Source organism: Crocuta crocuta, unplaced genomic scaffold (assembly GCF_008692635.1).
Source record: "Crocuta crocuta isolate KB4526 unplaced genomic scaffold, BGI_CrCroc_1.0 scaffold154, whole genome shotgun sequence".
NCBI lineage: Eukaryota > Metazoa > Chordata > Mammalia > Carnivora > Hyaenidae > Crocuta > Crocuta crocuta.
Genome location: NW_027530545.1, coordinates 7,046,112 through 7,068,752, shown reverse-complemented (window position 1 = coordinate 7,068,752; position 22,641 = coordinate 7,046,112). Strand labels below are relative to the sequence as shown.

The 22,641-nt window shown below is 35.3% G+C and overlaps 1 protein-coding gene across 5 annotated transcripts in view; it reads left to right on the top strand.

Moving 5' to 3' along the window:
- Window positions 1-22,641, top strand: part of MBD5 (methyl-CpG binding domain protein 5) — a 430,738-nt gene that overhangs the window by 176,294 nt on the left and 231,803 nt on the right. For 4 of the 5 annotated variants that reach the window (XM_077767790.1, XM_077767791.1, XM_077767787.1 and 1 more), the window contains exon 3: window positions 2,128-2,196. The exons of the other annotated variant lie outside the window; for it this stretch is intronic. The gene's annotated coding sequence lies outside the window, so the exon portion shown is untranslated. The remainder of the gene's footprint in view (window positions 1-2,127; window positions 2,197-22,641) is intronic. 5 annotated transcript variants of the gene reach the window in all.

The window sequence follows — 22,641 nt, the reverse complement described above, 5'->3', positions numbered from 1 at the left end:
ATCTTCTCTCATTCAGTAGGGTACTTTTTTGTTTTGTTGACTGCTTCCTTCACTGTGCAGAAGCTGTTTATTTTGATATAGTTGCGATACTGTGTTTTTACTTTTGTTACCCTTGCCATAGGAGACATATCTAGAAAAATGTTGCTATGGTCAGTGTCAGAGAAATTTCTGCCTATCCTCTGTTCTAGGACTTTTATACTTTCAGATATCACATTTAGGTCTTTATTCCATTTTGAGTTTATTTTTGTGTATGGTTTCCAAACTTACTCTTTTGCACATAGCTGTCCAGTTTTCCCAACACTATTTGTTGAAGAACCTCTTTTTCCCATTGCATATTCTTGACTCCTTTATCTAAGATTAATTGACCATATAATTGTGCTTTTATTTCTGGGCCCTCTATCTTGTTCCATTGACCTGTGTGTCTGTTTTGGTGCCAGTATACTGTGTTGATTACTACAGCTTTGTATCATATCTTGAAATCTAGGGTTATGATTCCTCCAGTTTTGTTCTTTTTAAAGTTGTTTTGGCCATCTGGGGTCTTTTGTGCTTCCATACAAATTTTAGGATTTTTTTTTTCTAGTTCTGTGAAAAATCCTGTTGGTATTTTCATAGAGGTTGCATTAAATCTGTAGATTGCTTTGGGTAGTATACACATTTAACAATGTTCGTCCTTCTAATCCATGAGCATTGAATGTCTTTCCATTTCCTGTGTCATCTTCAATTACTTTCATCAGTATTTTATAGTTCTCAGAGAACAGACTTTTCACCTACTTGGTTAAGTATTATTCCTACATTTTTATTTTTTAGTGCAATTGTAAATGAGATTTTTTTCTTAATTTCTCTTTCTACTGCTTCATTATTAGTGTATAGAAATGCAACAGATTTCTGTATGTTGATTTTTTATCCTGTGACTTTACTGAATCCACTTACCAATTCTAGTAGTTTTTCTGTATAAAGTACCATGTCATCTGTAAATAGTGAAAGTTCTACTTTTTCCTTACCAATTTGGATGTCCCTTATTTTTTTTTGTTTTCTGATTCCTGTGGCTAGGACTTCCAGTACTATATTGAATAAAGGTGATGAGAGCGGACATCCTTGTCTTGTCCTGAGCTTCAGGGAAAAGCTCTCCGTTTTTTTGCCATTGAGTATGATGTTAGCTGCGGGTTTTTCATATATGGCCTTTATTATGTTGAGCTATGTTCTCTCTAAACCTGTTTTGTTGAGAATGTTTATCATGAATGGATGTTTTACTCTGTCCAGTGCTTTTTCTGCATCTATTGAAAGAATTGTATGGTTTTTAATCCTTTTTTGTGTTGGTTACTTTATACATCTTTTACAGACATTCTTCATTTCTCTTTCTCTTTTTTATTTATTTTTTATTTTTGAGAGTGTGTGTGTGTGTTTGAGAAAGGGGACAAAGGATCTGAAGCGGGCTCTGTGCTGACAGCGGAGAGCCAGTGGCAGGGCTGGAACTCCAGAACCCTGAGATGTGACCCATCCTGAAGCTGGACGCCTAACCGACTAAGCCATCCAGGCACCCCTCTTCTCTTTCTGTTTGAGTATTTAATCAACAACTGTATTATGAGGCTTTGTATACTTGAAAACATATTATCATAACCTCATATTTGAACAGCTACATAGCTATATGTCCAACTCTAGATTTTATATTTCCTTCAATACTTTGAAAATCTGTGGTCTTTTTGTCTTGTTAGGTATATCGTTTCTAATTATTTTTTTTTCTGCATCTCTGTTATTCAGATAATAGTGACAGTCCCTTAGTCTTGTATATTTTCTGTTTCCTTGTTTTTTCCTTAGGCTTGAAGATTTCCTGAAACTGGTCTTCAAATTCATTAATTCATTTGGTATTTTAATTCTACTGCTTATCAACTCTGTGTTTCAGGTTTTACAATATTCATATGTCATATTTCTGCATGCTTCTTGGTTTTCTTATTCTTGTCACATTTTGCTAATATGTTCCCTTATGTCTTTTGGGATGTTTATTAGGCTACTTTTAAATTTTGGGTCATTAGATCTAACATTTTACCTTTTCTTAGGATCTGTATGCCAATGTTTTTTTCTTTGGAAATAGTTGTGTTTCTCACAATGTCTTGATATTTGGTCCTATAGGATCATTTCCCCCTGGATTGACTACTGTATCTGGCATTACATATCAGGAGAGGCCAGCACTCAGTCCAGGTAATTCTCAGTGAGCTCAGAGAATGGGAGGTAAGTAGGAAAGCCCCAAGCCACCAATAAAATCACAATTAATAATTTATCAAATCAACAAAGTGATATCTGAAGTCTGTACTTTTCCATTTCCCCTCATTCCCACCAGAAAGAAGCAGCATCCAAAGCTGATGACTGTAATTTACCAACTCTGATTTGGTAGAAAAGAGCGGGGACATGGCTGCTCAATGTCCCCTCATGTTTTCTCAGCTCTTTATAAGTACTCTGTCTACTCTTGAGTGCATTTGTAAAGTAGTTTGAGTCCCTGCAGATATGGGAGGAGTCAGTTTTGTCTCAAGGCAATGATAGGGAAGAATCCAAAACAAAACTCCATTTGTTTACTTCCTATTTTGTCTTCCCACAGCCTGTAGGCCTCCTCTTGCCCTAGAACCCCAAGTTCCATGGACCAAGCACATTTACAGTTCAAACCAGTACTCTATACCACCTTGCCTTCCCTAGGAGTTTTCAAGTTTTCTTATTGTTGGCTTTTTCTGTCTATAATTCCTACTGGAGGTGATGCTTAGTAAGAGATCCAATAGTTGTTCTAGTCAACATCTTAGTATTATCTTCCTGGCAGAAACTCTAACAGAAGAAACTCTGGAAGAAACTCTAACAAAAGCTTTACCTGTGTGTGTACTTTTTGACCCAGGGACCACATTTCTATAAATTTCTCATAAGTGTATTATCAAGAACTATTGTATCATGATGTTTGAAAACAAATTAAAATTCCCAACAATAGGTATTAATTAAATAAACCTATATTGATAGAATAAACTATTCTTAGATAACTAATTTTTCACACTCAGTTTTGTTTTTAAAAAAGTCAATGTCAGAGTGCCTGCGTAGCTCAGTCAGTTAAGTGACCAACTCTTGATCCCAGTCCAAGTCGTGATTAACTCTTGATCCCACTCCAAGTCGTGATCTTCAGGGTCGTGCGTCCAAGCCCTGTATTGAACTCCACTCTGGGCATGGAGCCTACGTTAAAAAAAAAAAAAAAAAAAAGAAAAGAAAGAGAGAAAGAAAGAAAAGAAAAGAAAGAAAGAAAAAGTGAGGAGTACCTACGTGGCTCAGTTGGTTGAGTGTCCAACTCTGGATTTCCGCTCAGGTCATGATCTCACTGTTCATGAGTTCAAGCCCCACACCAGGGTCTGCACTCACAGTACAGACCCTGCTTTGGTTTCTCTCTGTCTCTTTCTCTCTCTGCTTCCTTGCACTTCTCTCAAAATAAATAAATCAACATTAAAACGAAATGAATGTCTACATACATGTGCACTAAAATGTAACAGATGGGGCACCTGGGTGGCTAAGTCATTTAAGCCTCCGACTTGGGCTCAGGTCATGATCTCACGGTTCGTGGGTTCAAGCCCCACATCAGGCTCTGTGCACACAGCTAGCTCAGAGCCTGGAGCCTGTTTCAAATTCTGTGTCTCCCTCTCTCTCTCTGATCCTCCCCTGCTCGCTCTCTCTCTCGCTCTCTCTTTTCTCTCTTAGAAATAAATAAAACACTATAAAAAAATAAAATGTAACAGAGATAATCTTTTAGTATAAAATAATGAGTGGATTTATTTTCCCTGTCCTTTTTTATGCTTTTCTAAATTTCTATAATAATCAATATTGGTTTTGTCCTCCAAATTAGGAATATATATACATATATATAATATATAATTTAATAAAGCAAAACCAATCAACTGGAATGTGGGGGGTTGTGTGCATATATGTTTCATTTTTCTTCTCTGTTCACTTGATTTTTTTCCTGAAAATTTGAAATCAGGGAAGAAAAATATATTGATTTATATAATTTACATGGTCTTATCAAAATATGGAAACTAATTCATCTGAAAAGTCTAACATTTTTCTTTGGAGATGTAAAGAATAAAGGACACCACAGTGGCTCATACTATTTATTCAGAAGGCTTATTTGACCTTTGTGGGCTTGCATAGGTACCCCTTACTCTGTGAATATTTAGTATCATTTGTATATCTCTATTAAAATGCTTTATCAGGTACACCTGGGTAGCTCATTCAATTGAGCCTCTGACTCCTGATTTCAGCTCAGGTCATAATGCCAGGGTCATGGGATCAAGACTCACGCATTAGGGAGCCTATTTAACACACTCTCTCTCTCTCTCTCTCTCTCTCTCTCTCTCTCTTTCTGTCTACCCCCCACCCGGCACTCTCCCCTATTTGTACATGTTCTTTATCTCTCTAAAATTAAAAAACATAAAGTCTTTCAAACTAACTACTTTACTTACTATCTCCAAATATGACATTCTTATGAAGAAGATATTCTGCCTACTTAATCATGTATCCTCATGCATATGGTACATATGCCCTCTGAGCTCACTGAGAATGGCATAGACTTAGTGGTGTCCTCTTTCCATATGTAATGCCAGATATAGTAGCCAAACCAGGGGAGAACAGACTAAAAATTGCCAGGGATGGTATAATTAGCAAAGACATTAAAACAGCTAATTGTTTACATATTCAGGGATTTAAAGAAAAACATTAAAATAATGATATATGAAATGAAATATCCACTGGATGGGTTAAGTAGTGCATTAGACACTGCAGATAAAACTTAAAGAAATTTTCCAAACTGAAGCAGAGAGTAAGACAACTGTAAAAAAAAAAAAAAAAAAAAAGGATGGCTCCTCAGTGTCCTGGTACTGTGTAGTCTAAAAAAAAAAATGTGTAACTGGAGTTCCAGAAATATTTCAAGAAATAATGACCAGAATTTTTCCACATTTTATAAAAAATACAAACTCACAAAATCAAGAAGTTCAGCTAATTTCAAACAGACAAGAAAACCACACCAAGACATAATTTTTGAAAGCCAGCAATAAAAATAAAAATCATAAAAGCCCAGGAAAAGGGCACATTATATATACAACACAAGAGATAAAAAAATTTACTGACTTTTTCTATAGAAGTAATGAAAATCAGAAAACATTGCAATGAGATCAGCACAAAAAGGAAAACCATGAACTTAAAATTATATATCCAGCAAAAACATCTAAAGTAATGACATTTGCAGATAAAACAGCAAAGTAACAACAAAGAGGAAACTCATTACCAGTAGACGTTTGTTACAAGAAATATAAATGAATTCTTAAATTAGAAGAAAAATGGTACTAGATGGAGCACAATTCACACAAAGGGATGAAGAACCCCAGAAATAGTAAATATATATGTAAATATAAGAATAAGAGACTGACTTTTTCTCATTTAAATTTTTAAAAGATAACTGAATGTAGAAAATAGAAATATGTGATCCAATAATTCTCGTACTGGATATTTACCTAAAGAAAGTGAAAACAGAGGCGCCTGTGTGGTTCAGTCAGTTAAGCGTCTGACTTTGGCTCAGGTCATGATCTCTTGGTTCGTGGGTTCAAGCCCCACGTCGGGCTCTGTCCTGACAGCTAGCTCAGAGCCTGGAGCCTACTTCGGATTTGTCTCCCTCTCTCTCTGACCCTCCTCTGCTCATACTGTCTCTCTCAGAACTTTTTAAAAAAATGTGAAAACACCAATTTGAAAAAATATATACATCCCTATATTTATCACTGCATTATTTACAATAGCCACAATATGGAAGCAGCCTAAGTGTGCATCCACAAATGAATGAATAAAGATGAGGTGTGTGTGTGTGTGTGTGTGTGTGTAATATTCTATTATATATATGGAATATTAGTCATAAAAAGGGATGAGATCTTGCCATTTATAACATGGATTGGCCTAGAGAACATAATGCTAAGGGAAATGAGTCACACAAAGCCAAATACAATAAGGTTTCACTCATTTGTGGATTTAAGACTCAAATGGACAAAGAAAAAAAACAAACTGATGGTTGACATAGAGGACATGGGTAGGGAGGGGTATGAAGAAAATAGATAAAGGGAATTAAGAGTGCATTTGTCATGATGAACACTGAATAATCTAGAACTATTGAGTTATTATATTGTACACCTAAAATTAATATAACACTGTATGTAAATTATACTGAACTAAAATGTATTTTTAATTAAAAAAAGAATTGACTATTTAAATCAAAAGAAGTAATAAAAATAGGAAGAAAATTGTGAGGTTTATGATGTATTTAGTAGTAAAATGCATGACCACAGTGCAAAGAATGGGAAGAATTGGAGGTAAAATGTCATAAGATTTTTACATTATTCAGGAAGTGGTATGGTATTATTTAAATCTATGCTGTGGTAAGTTAAAGATATATATCTAAACCTTAGAATAACCACTAAAGATACAAAGAGAGCTAATAGGACAATAGAGGAGATAAAATGGAATACTAAAAATTGAATGTGTTCAAAAGAAGGCAGGAACATGGGATGAAAGAAGAGATGGGCAAAATAGAAAACAAATAGCCAGATTATAGATTTATATCCAATTATATGATAATTATACTAAATGTAAACTGTCTAAACACTCCAGTGAATTGGTATATTTTGTTAGATTAATAATCTAGTAAACAATTCTATACCACAAGAATTGGCAGACTTTATCAAAGGGTAGATACGAAGCATTTTAGGTTTGAGGACCATACAGTTTCTGTTACACTTACCCAATTCTGTGTTGTAGCTCAAAAACAGCCAAATACAAAATGTAAACAAGTGGTTCTGTCATTATTTCAAGGAAACTTTATTTACCAAAAAATAAATAAATGAATAAGCTGTCCTATGGGCCATAGGTTGCCAACCCCTAATATACTGGATAGAGGAAGTGCTTTGTAATGTAAAGACGCTGGTAGGTTAAAAGTAAAATGAACCATGCTAACACAAATCATCAGAAAGCTGAAGTGGCTAAATTAAATTAAAGTAGACTTCTAAATGAGAAGAAAGCTATCTTTACCAGAGATAAAGAAAAAAATTGATAAAAGTTCATCAAGAGGACATACTGTCATGTGTATGCACCTAACAGTAGATCTTAAAAATATATGAAGCAGACACATAGATCAGTGGAACAGAATAGAGAACCCAGAAGTGGACTAAAACATGTATGGCCAACTAATCTTTGACAGAACAGGAAAACATATCCAATGGAAAAAAAGACAATCTTTTCAGCAAATAGTGCTGGAAAAACTGGACAGCGGCACTGCAGAATGAAACTGAGCCAATTTCTTACACTATACACAAAAAGAAATTCAAAATGGATGAAAGACCAAAATCCTACAAGAGAAAACACGCAGCAACCTCTCTGACCTCTGCCAGACCAGCCTCTTACTAGACACGTCTCCAGAGGCAAGGGGAACAAGCAAAAATGAACTCTTGGGACCTCACAGAGGTAAAAAGCACAGCAAAGGAAACAGTCAAGAAAACTAAAAGGCAGCCAACAGAATGGGAAAAGATATCTGCAAATAGCATACCAGAAAAGGTTTAGTATCTAAAGTCTCTAAAGAACTTTCAAACTAAACACCCCCAAAACAATCAAGTGAAGAAATGGACAGAGGGACATAAATAGACACTTTTAAAGACATCCATATGGCTAACGGACACATGAAAAAAATGTTCAACATCACTCTTCATCAGAGATATACAAATCAAAACCGCAAGGAGATACCACCTCGTAAAATGGCTAAAATTAACAACTGAGAAAACCACAGATGTTGGCAAGCATGTGGAGAAAAGGGAACCTTCTTGCACTGTTGGTGGAAATGCCAACTGGTGAAGCTTCTCTGGAAAACAGTATAGAGGTTTCTCAAAAAGTTAAAAATAGAACTACCCTATGACCCAGCAATTGCACTACTAGGTATTTATCCAAAGAATACAAAAATGCTGATTCAAAGGAGCACATGCACCGACGTTTATAGCAGCACTATCAACAATAGCCAAATTATGGAAAGAGCCCAATGTCCATCGACTGATGAATAGGTAAAGAAGATGGTGTGTGTGTGTGTGTGTGTGTGTGTGTGTGTGTGTGTGTGTGTGTGTGTGATGGAATATTATTTGGCCATCAAAAAGAATGTAATCTTGCCTTTGCAATGATGTGGATGGAGCTAGAGAATATTATGCTAAGCTAAATAAGTCAGTCAGAAAAAGACAAATACCATATAATTTCATTCATATGTGGAATTTAAGAAACAAGACAGATGAAGATGGGGGTAGGGGAAGGAAAGAGGCAAATAAGAAAACAGACTCTGAGCTTTAGAAAACAAACTGAAGGTTACTGGAGGGGAGGTGGGTGGTGGGATGGGTTAAATGGATGATGAGAATTAGAGTTGTGATGAACACCAGGTGTTGTATGTAAGTGATAAATAACTAAATTCTACACCTAAATATAATATTACAGTGTATGACAACTAACTGTAATTTAAATTAAAACGTGAAAAAGAGGTAAAGTAAATTAAAGCCAAAGAAACTAGAAACAAAGAAATAATATAAAAGCAGAAATCAATAAATTAGGGAAAACCAAGCAATAGAGAAAATCAGTGAAAGTACAAGAGCTCTTTGGAAATATCAATAAAATTGATAACCTTCTTGCTAGACTGATCAAAAAATAAAAGAGAAGGGAAGAGTCATTAAAAGAATCATTGGGGAATCTTGATGACAGCCTTCAACTTGAGTCATTGCAATTTGGTCTGGCTACCATCCCTGGTGGCATACGTATCATTGGAGGATATCTCTTACTCATTTGTGAGATTCTCTTTTTCTCTCCTATGTAAAACTCCTTTTTCTTAAACCTTTTTTTGTTCTCTCATTTTTGTAGAGTGAGTTTTTCAGAGGATTCTTGAAAAAGAATGTTTAAGGTGTTATTTTAATTTTCTAAAGTTTTTCTTTTAATTCTAAGTTTTTTTTAACTTTTGTATTTTTTTTAAATTATAGTTGACATATATCATTAGTTTCAGCTATACAACATAGTGATTTAACAGTTAGGCACATTACAAAGTGCTTACGATAAGCATACTTAATCTCTGTCACCATACAAAGTTATTATGATATTATTGACTAAATTCCCTATGTTGTACTTTTCATTCCCAACATTATAAGTTTTTAATTTCCTTAGATGTTAGATCTTTCCACTTTGGTTTCATTTGTATTGCCTTAATGTGTCATGTTTTATAAAGGTAATTAGAAGTAGCTATTGAAAAATGTTTTTGTACCACCATTAAAAAATAGTTTCTATTTAGTAGCTATGACTACATAAGGGAAGAATTCTGAAAAACTGTCTTTTGTAAAAGAGAAAATTCCAGGGGCTCCTGGGTGGCTCAGTCGGTTAAGCGTCTGACTTTGGCTCAGGTCATGATCTACGGTTCATGGGTTTGAGCCCCACGTCGGGCTCTGTGCTGACAGGTAGCTCAGAGCCTGGAGCCTGTTTCAGATTCTGTATCTTCCTCTCTCTCTGACCCTCCCCTGCTCACGCTGTCTCTCTCTCTCTCTCTCAGAAATAAATAAAACATTAAAAAATGAAAAGAAAATTCCATAAGACATTGCTATTAAAAGAATCGATTCTGTTCATTTATTTCATTGTGTTTTAATTTTATTACTCAGAATTGTGTTTGCCAAAATAGATATATCCATTGTATAGATTTCCTATAAGTCAAATTAAACTTTTTTTCATCACTAATATCATAAGACAGTATCTCAGAAATGTGGTATCTCTTGTAAAATGCAAGAATGTAGACAATCTGCTAACCCAAGTAGTCAATGGGAAAACTGAATTGCAGACACTCCTAATTCCTATTGTTGTTTCATATAAATGTGAATGGAAATTGCCTAATGCATTCACAAAGTTTTACTTTGTGGGACTATTTTACTGTGTCAAACACAGGGGATTTTTTCCCATACCAAATGGTATGTATATACATATATATGTATGAATATATATATAATATGTATGTAGCATATACATTACATAGCTATTTTGATGTACCTCCATCAAGATTTACCAAATTTGGGGAGCGCCTGGGTGGCTCAGTCAGTTAAGTGTCTGACTTCAGCTCAGGTCATGATCTCACAGTTTGTGGGTTCGAGCCCCACATGGGGCTCTGTGCTGACAGCTAGCTCAGAGCCTAGAGCCTGTTGCAGATTCTGTGTCTCCCTCTCTCTCTGACCCTCCCCTGCTCATGCTCTCTCTCTCTCAGAAATAAATAAAACATTAAAAAAAAATTTTTAAAGATTTACCAAATTTGGGAAATTAATAGTTGTTACTTAAAAATATATGGCAAATTATATTTGCCAAAACTGACAACAGAAATATTTCTGATTCCACATGTTCTTCCAGAACATATCCACTCTTTCATGAAAAGGTAAAATTTATTTCCCTTTTCTTTGAGATTTGTCTGCCTTCATGATGAGCAGAAAACAGTAGAAATGATGTTAGGTAGCCTCAGAAGCTTAATCATAATAGAAAGTACACTCTCCGTGACTTTATATATCCCTTGGGGTGCTCTCCCTGGGAACCCCAACTCTCATTTTGTGAGGAAGCCCAAGCTACATGAGAGGTCCTACCAGGCATGTGATTAAGATGATTCCACGCCAGGCCTTCAAACTGCCCCACTGGCACTGAGTTAAGCAGAAACAAGCTCTTACTGCTGAACTTTGCCTAAACTTGTAAATAATATATGTTGTTTATCCTGCAGCAATAGTAACTGGTACACAAAGGGTTCTGTTTCCAAATAAGTTTTGAAAATAGTTAATTTGAGCATGAAAAGAAGTTTGTTTTCTCTAAGAAAGACTTCAGTGTGCTAATATGTGTCATGTTCTCCAAAAAGATCATAGAGTACTTTATATACAGTATCTGATACATTATCATTGGAGAATGCATCTCCATGGTTATCATTTCAGTGGCTATGTATTCAGTTAATAAACCACCCTGCCCTTCATTTATCTGTCCTTGCACATTTAGAATGTTTACATTTTACTGTTACATGTGTTTTAGGAAAAGCTTGTTTTTATTTTTATTTACATAGACTGTGTAGTAGAATTACTATGCTATAGCATCTGAAACTTTTTAAAAATATATTTATTTATTTTGAGAGAAAGAGCAGAGGAGGGGCAGAGAAAGAGGAGAGGGAAAGAATCCCAAGCAGGCTCTACACTGCCAGTGCAGAGCCCCATGTGGGGCTCAAACCCAAAAACCCATGAGATCATGACCCAAGCTGAAGTTAGGAGTTGGGAGTTTAACCAACTGAGCCACAGAGGCACCCTGGCAGAAGCTTTTTAGTTTGATGTAATCCCACTTGTTTATTTTTCCTTTTGTTGTCAAATCCAAAAAAACCATCGCTGAGACAAATGTCAAGGAGTTTACCACCTATGTTTTCTTTTAAGAGTCTTATGGTTTCAGGTCTTATACTCAAGTCTAATACATTTTAAGTTAATCTTTGTGGGTGGTGTAAGATAATGGTCCAGCCTCATTCTTTTGCATGTGACTGTCCAGTTTTCTGAAAACCATTTATTGAAGAGATCGTCCTTTCCTCATCACATTTTCTTGGCTCCTTTGTCTTAAGTTAATTGACCATATATGCATGGGTTTATTTTTGCGCTCTCTATTCTCTTCCATTAATCTATGTGTGTGTTTTTATGCCAATACCATAATGTTTTGGTTACTATAGCTTTGTAGTGTAATTTGAAATTTGGGAACATGGTGCCTCCAGCTTTAATCTTTCCCAAGATTGCTTTGGCTATTGGGGGGTCTTTTGTGGTTCCATATAAATTTTTGAATTAGCTTTTGTATTTGTGGAAAATGCCATTGGCATTTTAATAGGGGTTGCATTAAATCTTTAAATGGCTTTCAGTAATATGGCCATTTTAACAATATTAATTCTTCCAGTCTGTGAGCACAGAATGTCTCTCCATTTATTTGTTTCTTCTTCAGTTTCTTTCATTAATGTCTAATAGTTTTCAGTGTACAGATATTTCACCCCTCTGATTAAATTTATCCTACATATTTTATTCTTTTTGATGCAATTGTAAAATGGTATTGTTTTCTTATTTCTCTTCCTGATAGTTTTTTATTTGTGTACAGAAATACCATACACATTTGTATATTGATTTTGTATCCTGCAACTTTACTTAATTTGTTTATTAGTTCTAACAGTTTTTGGTATCTTTCAGGGGTTTTTATATATATTATCATGTCTTCTGAAAATAATGACAGTTTTACTTTTTTTCCTTTCCAATTTGAATGCCTTTTCCTCTCTTACTTGCTCTGACTAGGACGTCCATTTACATAATATGTTGAATGAAAGAGATGAGATTTGGTACCCTTGTGTTGTTCCTGATCTTAGAGGAAAAGTACTCAGCTTTTAACAGTTGAGTATGACATTAGCTTTGAGCTTATTATATATGGCCTTCATTATGTTGAGGTACATTCCCTCTATACCCAATTTGTTGAGAGTTTTTATCATGAATAGATGTTGAATTTTGTCAGATGCTTTTTCTGCATCTGTTGACATAATCATATGATTTTTATCCTTCATCTTGTTAATGTGGTGTTTCATATTGATTGATTTGTGGATGTAGAATAATTCTTGTGTACTTTGAGCAAATCCCACTTGTTCATGATGTATGAAACCTTTTAATGTATTCATGAATTTGGTTTGCTATTATTTTGTTGAGGATTTTGCATCTGTGTTCATCATCACCTATACTTTTCTTGTGGCATCCTTGTCTGGTCTTGTACAATGAATTGGGAAGCATTCCTTCTCTAATTTTTGGAAGAGTTTAAGAAGTACTGGTATTGATGGTTTAAATGTTTTATAGAATTCATTAGTGAAGCCCTCTGATCCTGGAATTTGGTTTGTTTCTAGGTTTGATTACTGATTCATTCTCCCTACAAGTAATCAGTCTGTTCAGATTTTCTAATCCTCCGTGACTCAGTCTTGGTAGGTTGTAGTTTTCTAGAAATGTATGCATTCTATTGTCAAATTGTCAAATTCATTGGGATATAATAGTTCATTGTTATGATTCTTTGCATTTTTTGGTATCAGTTGTAATGTCTTCTCTTTTTCATTTCTGATTTTATTTATTTGAGTCTTTTTTTTTTTTTGGTGACTTTCTCTAAAGACTGTCCATCTAGGGGCACCTGGGTGACTTGGCCGGTTGAGTGTCCAACTTTAGCTTAGATCATGATCTCTCGGTTCATGGGTTTGAGCTCTGTGTTGGGCTCTGTGCCTGGAGTCTGCTTTGGTTTCTGTCTCCCTCTCTCTCTGCCCCTCCCCTGTTGCAGCCTGTCTGTCTCCCTCTCTCAAAAATAAATAAACATAAAAAAATTTAAATACTATCCATCTTGTCAATTTAATTTATCTTTTCAAAGAACTGATTCTTAGTTTAATTTAATCTTTTCTATTGTATTTTTAATGTCTATTTCATCTATATCTGCTCTGATTTTTCTTATTTCCTTTTTTCCACTAACTCTTGGCTTTGTTTGTTACTCTTTTTTATTTCCTTGAGATGTAAAATTAAGCTCTTTTATTGAAACTTTTCTTGTTCTTTGATTCAGGCATTTATTGCTATGAACTTCCCTCATAGAACTGTTTTTACTGCATCCCATTAGTTTTGATTTGTTGCATTTCCATTTTTATTTGTCTCAAACTAGTTTTTTTTTTTAATTTCCCTTTTGATTTCTTCTTTGATGCATTGGTTGTTCAGTGGCATGTTGTTCAATCTCCACATTGTTTTCAAACACACATATGATCTGGTCTCACCACAGAAGAAATTATATGTTATACATGTACTGATTGGTTTAAAAAACACTTAGAATATTGTAAAAGCAAAATTTTAAAGCAAGAACTTCTAAAGAAGTGCTTGTGATCTAAATAATTTGTTATCATATGCCTTTTTTAAATTAATAAAGGCAATATTTTTAAAGCTGCTTTAAAACATTTTAAATTAAGCATTGGAAACTCATTTGTTTATTCATTCATTCATTCATTCATTCATTCATTATTTAATAAAATACATTTGCATTGGGTGTTGTATGTGAGGGATGAATCACGGGAATCTACTCCCAAAGCCAAGACTATGCTGTACACACTGTATATTAGCTGACTTGACAATAAATTACAAAAAAAAGAAAAATACATTAGTGCACCAATTATTTACTGGGGCTTATTGCAGAAGCTTATATAAATAAAAAAGGAGACAGTCTCTCCTCTCATGGAGCTCACTACCTCTTGTGGGAGACAGACAATAAGCTAGCAATTAATTAAATCATTTGATTTCAGAAAGAGACATGTTTTAAAAAGAAAAATAAAACATAGTAAGCAGTAGCGGGTGATGAAGAGCTAGGAGTGCTAGTTTAGTTTAGATAATGTGGTCAGAGAAGACTGAGAAAATTATACTGAAGCAGAAACCACCCAGATGATATAAGTGGAAGCCATGAGTGAGGGTGAGTGGCCTGGACAGCAGAATGGAGAAGCAAATGAAAAGGCTGTTGAGTCAGCAAGAACTAATGTGTCTGAGCACAAGAAATCTCATGTGCTGTTATGGAGAGAGTAAGGGAAAGAGTGGATTGAAATAAAACTGAAGAGAGTGATGGGGCCAGACATGTAAGGACCTTAAAGTTCCTGTTAAGGAATACTAAATTTAGGTTTTATTTTAACCAGGAGAAGAAGCCATATGTGGGTTTTAAGTATCAGATTGATGTGATTTGTGGAATTTAAAACATCTTTGGAAAACATTGAGTGATAGCTTTAGTGTTTTGTTTAAAAAGCAACTAACTCTTGGGGCACCTGGGTGGCTTAGTGGGTTAAGCCTCCGACTTTGGTTCAGGTCATGATCTCACGGTTTGTGGGTTCGAGCCTCGCATCAGACTCTGTGCTGACAGGTGAGAGCCTTAAGCTTGCTTCAGATTCTATGTCTCCCTCTCTCTCTACCCCTCCCCAACTTATGCTCTGTCTCTCTCTCTCTCTCTCTCTCTCTCTCTCTCAAAAATAAACATTAAACAATTTTTAAAAAATTAAAATAAAATAAAAAGCAACTCTTTAAAAGCTATAAAATAACAGACTGATTTTTTTACTATAAAAATTTCTAATGAATTAGAAAAAATCCAAAAATTAAATTAAAAGTTACTTGAAAACTGAGAATTAATATTTGGTAGCTACAGTAAGGGAAGTGCTGATTTTCCTAATATAGAAAGAGTGCTAATGATTCAATATAGAAAAGACAATTCATTTGTATAAAAGACACAAACATGTAGTTAATCAGAGAATTGCAAATGGCTAATACACATAAGAAAATGTTCAATTGTCCAACATCTCCCTTGCACTGTGGTACCACTAGTGACTGATTGCTACCTGCTACTATATTTTATTGTTCTTTTCATCGTCTTATCTTAGAATATTTTTATTATCAGTGTTGTGGTAGTTACTTTTATATTGCATATGACTGATTATAATGGTTTTACGTGGCTAGGCATTTTCAAGAGGGGGTGGGGGGCATGTGTGTGTTGGTAGGAGGGTCCCGAGTATTGTTTCAGGTTTGCTAGTCTTCACAACGGAGTGGGCTTGTATGTGTATTCTTTGTGTAGCTCCCACCCACTCTTCCTCTTTAAACTTTCGTCTAGTCCATTCTGCTAACAACCCAGCTCACCTCTGTTCCCATACTTGTGACTGCAAACAAGGCAATTTAGGTTTGTTATATACCTTCAGGCCATGTTTTTTGCTGTCATCTTCTGGGAGCTGTCCAACAAGCATCCTTTATCACTATATTTCTCCAACACTGTTTGCCTCACTTCCATGAAGGAAGGAAAGAAAAGAAGAAGGGAGGGGGGAAGGATAAATGGATTGATGGACAGAGAGGCAGGGAGAGAAGAGAGAAAATGAATAAAGCAGTTACCTCTGAGAGCAAAACTCATGGTCTGGAAAGCAAGAAATCTGGGAAAATGTTGTAAAGATAGTAGAAGATAAATTAGGAGCTGGTCAAACTTATGAAAGAAGTATTTATTTCAAAGATGAAATTAGAAAGAGCACAAGAGAGACTAGACATTATAGAAAGTACCTTAAGGAACATAAAAGATCAAAATGACAATGACAAAAAAAACCAAAGAACAAAATAATTGGGGAGAAAATTTTGTGTGATTGTGTATAGATAGATAAATTGAGAGAACTAAAGAGACAAACCAAAATAATCGAAAAATATACTTAAAGTTGAAACTTAATAACTCTTTCTTAAACAGATGGCAATTTGAATCCACTTATAGAAAGGGCACACCATGGCCCAGAGAAAATTAATCTAGATCTGTCAGTACTAGGACTTATCCTCTTGAAGTTCCTAGATTTTAATCATGAAGAAAGAATGATCAAATCACTGATACAAGAAAAGAATGCTCAGGCTTGTCTCTGATTTATCCACATCAACATTTAGTGGCAGTTGACAGTGGAATGACATCTACTGGATCTTGTAGAAAAGAAAGTTTCGTATTTTAGTATTTTAAATGTTTATTTTTTTTATTTATTTTGAGAAAGAGAGTATGAGAGCATGCAGGCATAGTAGGGGCAGAGAGAGAAGGAGAGAGAGAATCTCAAGGAGGCCCTTGCTCAGCATGGAGCCCATCACAGGGCTCGATCCAACAACTGGAAGATCACTACCTGAGCCCATATCAAGATTTGATCACTCAACCTACTGAGCCACCCAGGCATCCAGGGTTTTGTATTTTAAATTAAGTCAACAGTCTAGATGTAAAGACTTCAGACAGTTTTGAACTTGGAGAATATTATTTCTTTTTGAAAAAATTCCTAGAAAATAAATTGCCAATCAGATGGAAATAACTAGAAAAATTACCACAGAAGGATAACCAGTGGAGCATTAAAAAGATTTAACTATAAGATAAAGACTGAAACAAGGATGGAAATTTAAGAACAAAATGTAAACACTGTATTGTCTAAAAATTGAAATGATATATCATCTATTTTCCTCTTTCCTCCAGGTTTTTTATAGTCATAAGTGTGTTGATTTCCTCCTCCTTAATACTTTCGAGTCAAAAAAATGTCAAGGAAAGCTGCTAATAACAAAAGTATAAGAAGAATTTAACAGTACAACAAAAAGCACAAAAATATTAACTGAAGTATGATGAATGAAAGAAAAACCTGGACAGAGCAATAGAAAATCTGCTAATATAATAATTGCTCGTAGGAGTATACTAATAGATCTTGAATACAGAAATAAAAAACAAAGTTACAAAAATTATGTAAGTCAATTTGTAAATGAAAAGTTGCATAAAGTTATAACTACTGGAACAGAGATTGGGACTAAAATGGAGAAAAATGAGATATATGATGATAACATATTTTCTTTTTTAAAAATCCAGAAAACAAGTTGAAATAACAGCAGAATGAAAACAGACCATTTCTATTTATCAAAAGGCCACTGTCACAATAATCACTTAACATTGTACTGAAGGGAATCAGCCAAGAGAAAAAAAAATGTAAATGAACTTATTAACTCATGTTAGTTTTTTTAAAAATGGATTTTCAGCTAAAGCACAGACCAAGATTCTGTTCATATGCAAGAAACACAAGTAAATTAAAGAATTTGAGGAATGTTGAGGGGTGCCTGGATGGCTCAGTTGGTTAAGCATCGGACTTTGGCTGAGGTCATGATCTCGTGGTTTGTGGGTTTGAGCCCCACATCAGGCTTTGTGCTGACAGTGCAGAACCTGGTGCCTTCTTTGTATTCTGTGGCTCCCAGTCTCTCCGCCCCTCCCCTTCTTGAGCTCTGACTCTATTTCCAAAATAAATAAACATTAAAAAAAAAGAATTTTAAGAATGTTGAAAACTAAAGAAAGATAAAAATTAAGTCAAATAAAAGCAAACAAAATACTTCAGACCAGAGGAATTAGTCCACATACACATCCCATGAGATGGACAAAGTAGTTTTTTAATGCAAAGCCTATAATTCACAATGATGAGGAGGAAGGAAATATCCTTTTCTTTATGAATATCTACAAGCCAAATAACATGGCATCAACACTTGTAAAAGAAAAACAGTTCAGGTACCAGGGAAAATAGTCGAAAGCACACTAGGCATGGGAAGCTTTGCATTCTTCTCTCTCAGGTCATGACAGTCTAAGCAGATGTTGGAGGAAAATAGGAAAGAGGAAATACTGCAAATGCATGTGCACAAGTCAGGAACATTGTAAAGACGCCTACAATCATGACTGTTATTTAACATCATGGTGAAGGGAACCAGCCAAAAGAAAGATACAGGAAGCTTTTTAAAAATCAAGAAAGTGAAGTTAAAGCCCTGCATGCAGATGATATGATTATATACCTGGAACCACCACCCCAAATAAATTCAACTGAGTAACTACTACAACTAATACGATATATTGTAGTACAAGATTAATAATGTATCCATATGAGTAACTCTCATGTATACCAAAATAACTTTGAATTAAGCCTTAGTGCCATATTGTACTTAGGCATATTGTTTGGGTATTTACCATAGTTTAGGCATATTGTTTGTGTATTTGTTTATTATGGCTGCTATAATAAATTACCATAAATGGTGGCTTAATGCAACAGATAATGATTTTCTCACTGTTCCAGATAGTAGAAATCTGAAATATGTGTCAATGGGCCAAAATCAAGATGTTGGCAGGGCCTTCTTTCTCTAAAGACTCTAGGTGGGGAATCCTTTCCTTGCTTCTTCCAGCTTCTAGTGACTGCCAGCAGCTTTGGTTTATGGCCACATCACTTCAGTCTCAGACTCTACGGCCACATTGCCTCCCACCCTTCTGTATGTATCTCCTTTTCTCTTATAAGGACCTTTGCTATTGCGTTTAGGTCCAGCCTGGATAATCCAAGATAATTTGCTCTTTTAAAAATCCTTTCATCACATCTGGAAATATCCTTTTCCTTTATAAGGTAATATTTAATGGTTCCAAATATTAGGACATAATATCTTCAGATGACCATTCTTAAGCTATGTATGTAATAAAATAGCCTCCTTTCCATGACATATAGAAATTACCTGTAGTATAATTAAGAAATAATTCACGTATCACTTTTTTAGAATTTAATTCTCTCACAGGCCTCAAGTTGGAAAAGTCTGTATTGGTATATGTACTGACCGAATGAAGAGGATAATAAACTCTAGACTAAATGAGTGCAAGAATATCGGAAATGATACAGATGGCATCATGTATCAGTGGGAAAAATTGATTATTTAATATATGTTGTTTGGACAATGGGTTAGCCATCTGTAAAGAAAAATTGAATCCATACCTGAATATCAGAAAGAGTTAGGTGGATTATCAGCCAGATTTAACATCTACTAAGTATAGCTGGTTAAGAGAACATAAAAAGAAAAACCACAACAGTTGGAGATGAAAAGAGGAGAATATCAAAGGATGAATCAAATATGTATAAAAGATATCTATAATTAATAAACTATAATCAGTAGCAAAAGAGGGATTGTGGGATACATCTGGAAGCAATGTAAGGCATGATATTGGAGACAATAGTTAAAGAAATTGAATGAATATACTACTTACCATCTGATAGAGCATCTTCCATTGACCCACTCTCTGAATTCTCTTATCTGAATTCTCTGCAAGATCTCCTTCTAGGAAATATATACAAAGCCAGAAACAACTCAGCAGTAAGATTTTTTTCTAGTGGGTACTAAATTACTACTTGTATTTACTGAGAGTCAAATATGCACTGTTCTCTATAGATTTCAATCATTGAACACTGTGACTGAAAACAGGATTGTGTTTCATTCATAATGAAACATATGAAAGAACAAAAAGGATACAGTTTGTCATTAACTGTATGTCTGTGGTAGTGTATTGTGGGTTTTTTGTTTTGTTTTGTTTTTTTGATGTTTATTTTTGAGAGAGAGAGAGAACATAAGCAAGTGAAGGGCAGAGGGAGTGGGACACAGAATCTGAAGCAGGCTCCAGGCTCTGAGCTGTCAGCACAGAGCCCGACACAGGGCTTAAACCCACGAGCCATGAGATCATGACCTGAGCTGAAATCAGATGCTTAACCAACTGAGCCACCCAGGCGCCCTGGCAGCGTATTGTGTTTTTATGGTTAGAGTTAGTATAGGCTTATAATTGCAGTCCTAAAAAGGAAAAAGCTCTGCAATATAAAAGTCTCCTTTCTCCTCAGCACATTTGGGCAAAACCTAACTGACCTGGAAACATTACAGGCCTACTTAAATTCATCATGAATTTAAAAACTCTACATGACCAGATATCACACAAGGGATTAATATCCAAAATATAATGAACTCTTATTTATAACTAAGTAGCTTATTTATAACTCAGTAGCCAAGACAAGAATCAAATAATCTAAATAAAAAATGGTCAGAAGGACACAAAAAGACATTAAAAAAAAAAAAAACCCAAAAAACAAAAAACAAAACCTCACAGATGGCCAAGAGGTACATAAAAAGACCCTCAGCATCATTAATCATCAGGGAAATGCAAACCAAAACCACAATGAGATATCACCTCACACCTGTAAGAATGGCTATTATTAAAAAGAAAAGAGGGGGCGCCTGCATGCCTCAATTGGTAAATGTCCAACTTTGGCTCAGGTCATGATCTCAGTTTGTGAGTTTAAGCCCTTCGTCCGACTCTGTGGCTGACAGCTTCAGGTTTTGTGTCTCCCTCTCTGCTTCTCCCCTGCTCATGCTCACTCTCTGTATCTTCCTCTCAAAAATAAATAAACATTTTAAAAATTTTAAAAAAAATTTTTTAATGTTTTATTTATTTCTAGGAGAGAGAGAGAGAGACAGCGTGAGCAGGGGAGGGTCAGAGAGAGAGGGAGTCACAGACTGAAACAGGCTCCAGGCTCTGAGCCGGCAGTCAGCACAGAGCCCGACGCGGGGCTCCAACCCACGAACCGCGAGATCATGACCTAAGCGAAAGTCGGACGCTTAACCGACTAAGCCACCCAGGCGCCCCAACATTTTAAAAATTTTTAAAAAGAGAGAGATAGCAAGTCCTGACAAGGATGTAGGAAAAAAGGAAATCTTATACACTGTTGATGGGAATGTAAACTGGTATAGCCATTATGGAGAATAGTATGTGGGTTCTTCAAAAAGTTCAAAATAGACCTGCTGTATGGCCCCATTTCTGGATATATCTCTGAAGGAAATAAAATCACTGTCTGAAAGAGATATCTGCACCCCAATGCTAACTGCAACATTATTTACAATAGCCAAGACATACAAGCAAACTAAGTACCCATCAGTGGGTGAATGACTGAATAAAGAAAATACAGATAAATAAAATTTAGCTATAGAAAAAGAAGGACATCCTGCCATTTGTGACAACATGGATAGACCTTAAGGACATTTTGCTAAGTGAGATATTAGCCAGACTTATGTATTACCGCAGTTATACGTGGAATCTTTTTTTAAAAAAAAAATTGTGATGAGCTCCAGGTATTGTATTTAAGAGTTGAATCACTAAATTCTATACCTGAAACTAATATTTATACTGTATGTTAACTAACTGGAATTTAAGTAAAAACTTGGGGAAAAGACTCAAACTCAGAGACACAGAGAATAGAATGGTGGTTATTGCTAGGGGCTGGAAAGTGGAAGAAATGGGGAGATGATTTTTTACAAAGGACACAAACTTCCAGTTATAATATGAATTAAGTTATTAGGATCTAATGTTCCCATGGTGCTGAATTAACAATAACAGTTAACAATAACTGTATTATATAGTTGAAAGTGACTGAGAGAGTACATCTTAAATGTTTTCACCACACACACAGACAAAAATATAAATAGGTGAGATGATGAATGTATTAACTAACCTTATTGTATAATCGTTTAGCAATATAAGCATGTATTAAATCATTATGTTATACACCTTAAAGTTACTAGTGTTATATGTCAGTTAAATCTCAATAAAGTTGGAGGGGAAAAAAGGCACATCTTCTAAGGGGGGAAAAACAGTTTGTGAATATGTGAAATTATTTATGTCCCATGTTTATTTTTTTAATGTATATTTATTTTTGAGAGAGAGAGACAAAGTGTGAGCAGGTGCGGGGCATAGAGAGGGGGAGACCTAATAAAAAGCAGGCTCCAGTCTCTGAATGTCAGCTCAGAGCATGATGCGGGGCTTAAACCCACAAACTGTGAAATCATGACCTGAGGTGAAGTTGTATGCTTAGCCGACTGAGCCACCCAGGTGCTCCTGTGTTCTATGTTTATATCAAAGGGCGAGGGGCTCTTGGGTGGCTCAGTCAGTTAAGTGTTGGACTCCGTTTCAGCTCAGGTCATGATCTCATAGTTTGTGGGTTCGAGGCCAGCGTCGGACTTAGTTCTGAAAATGCAGAGTCTGCTCTCTCTCACTTTCTCACTCTCTCTCTCTCTCTCTTCCCCTTCTCTGCTTACAGTCTATCCCCCACCCCTCAAAATAAATAAACATTTTTTTAAAGTGTGAATATTCACTACAGAAATACTAATGTATATTTTGATAAGATGTTGCCTAGATACCATTCAC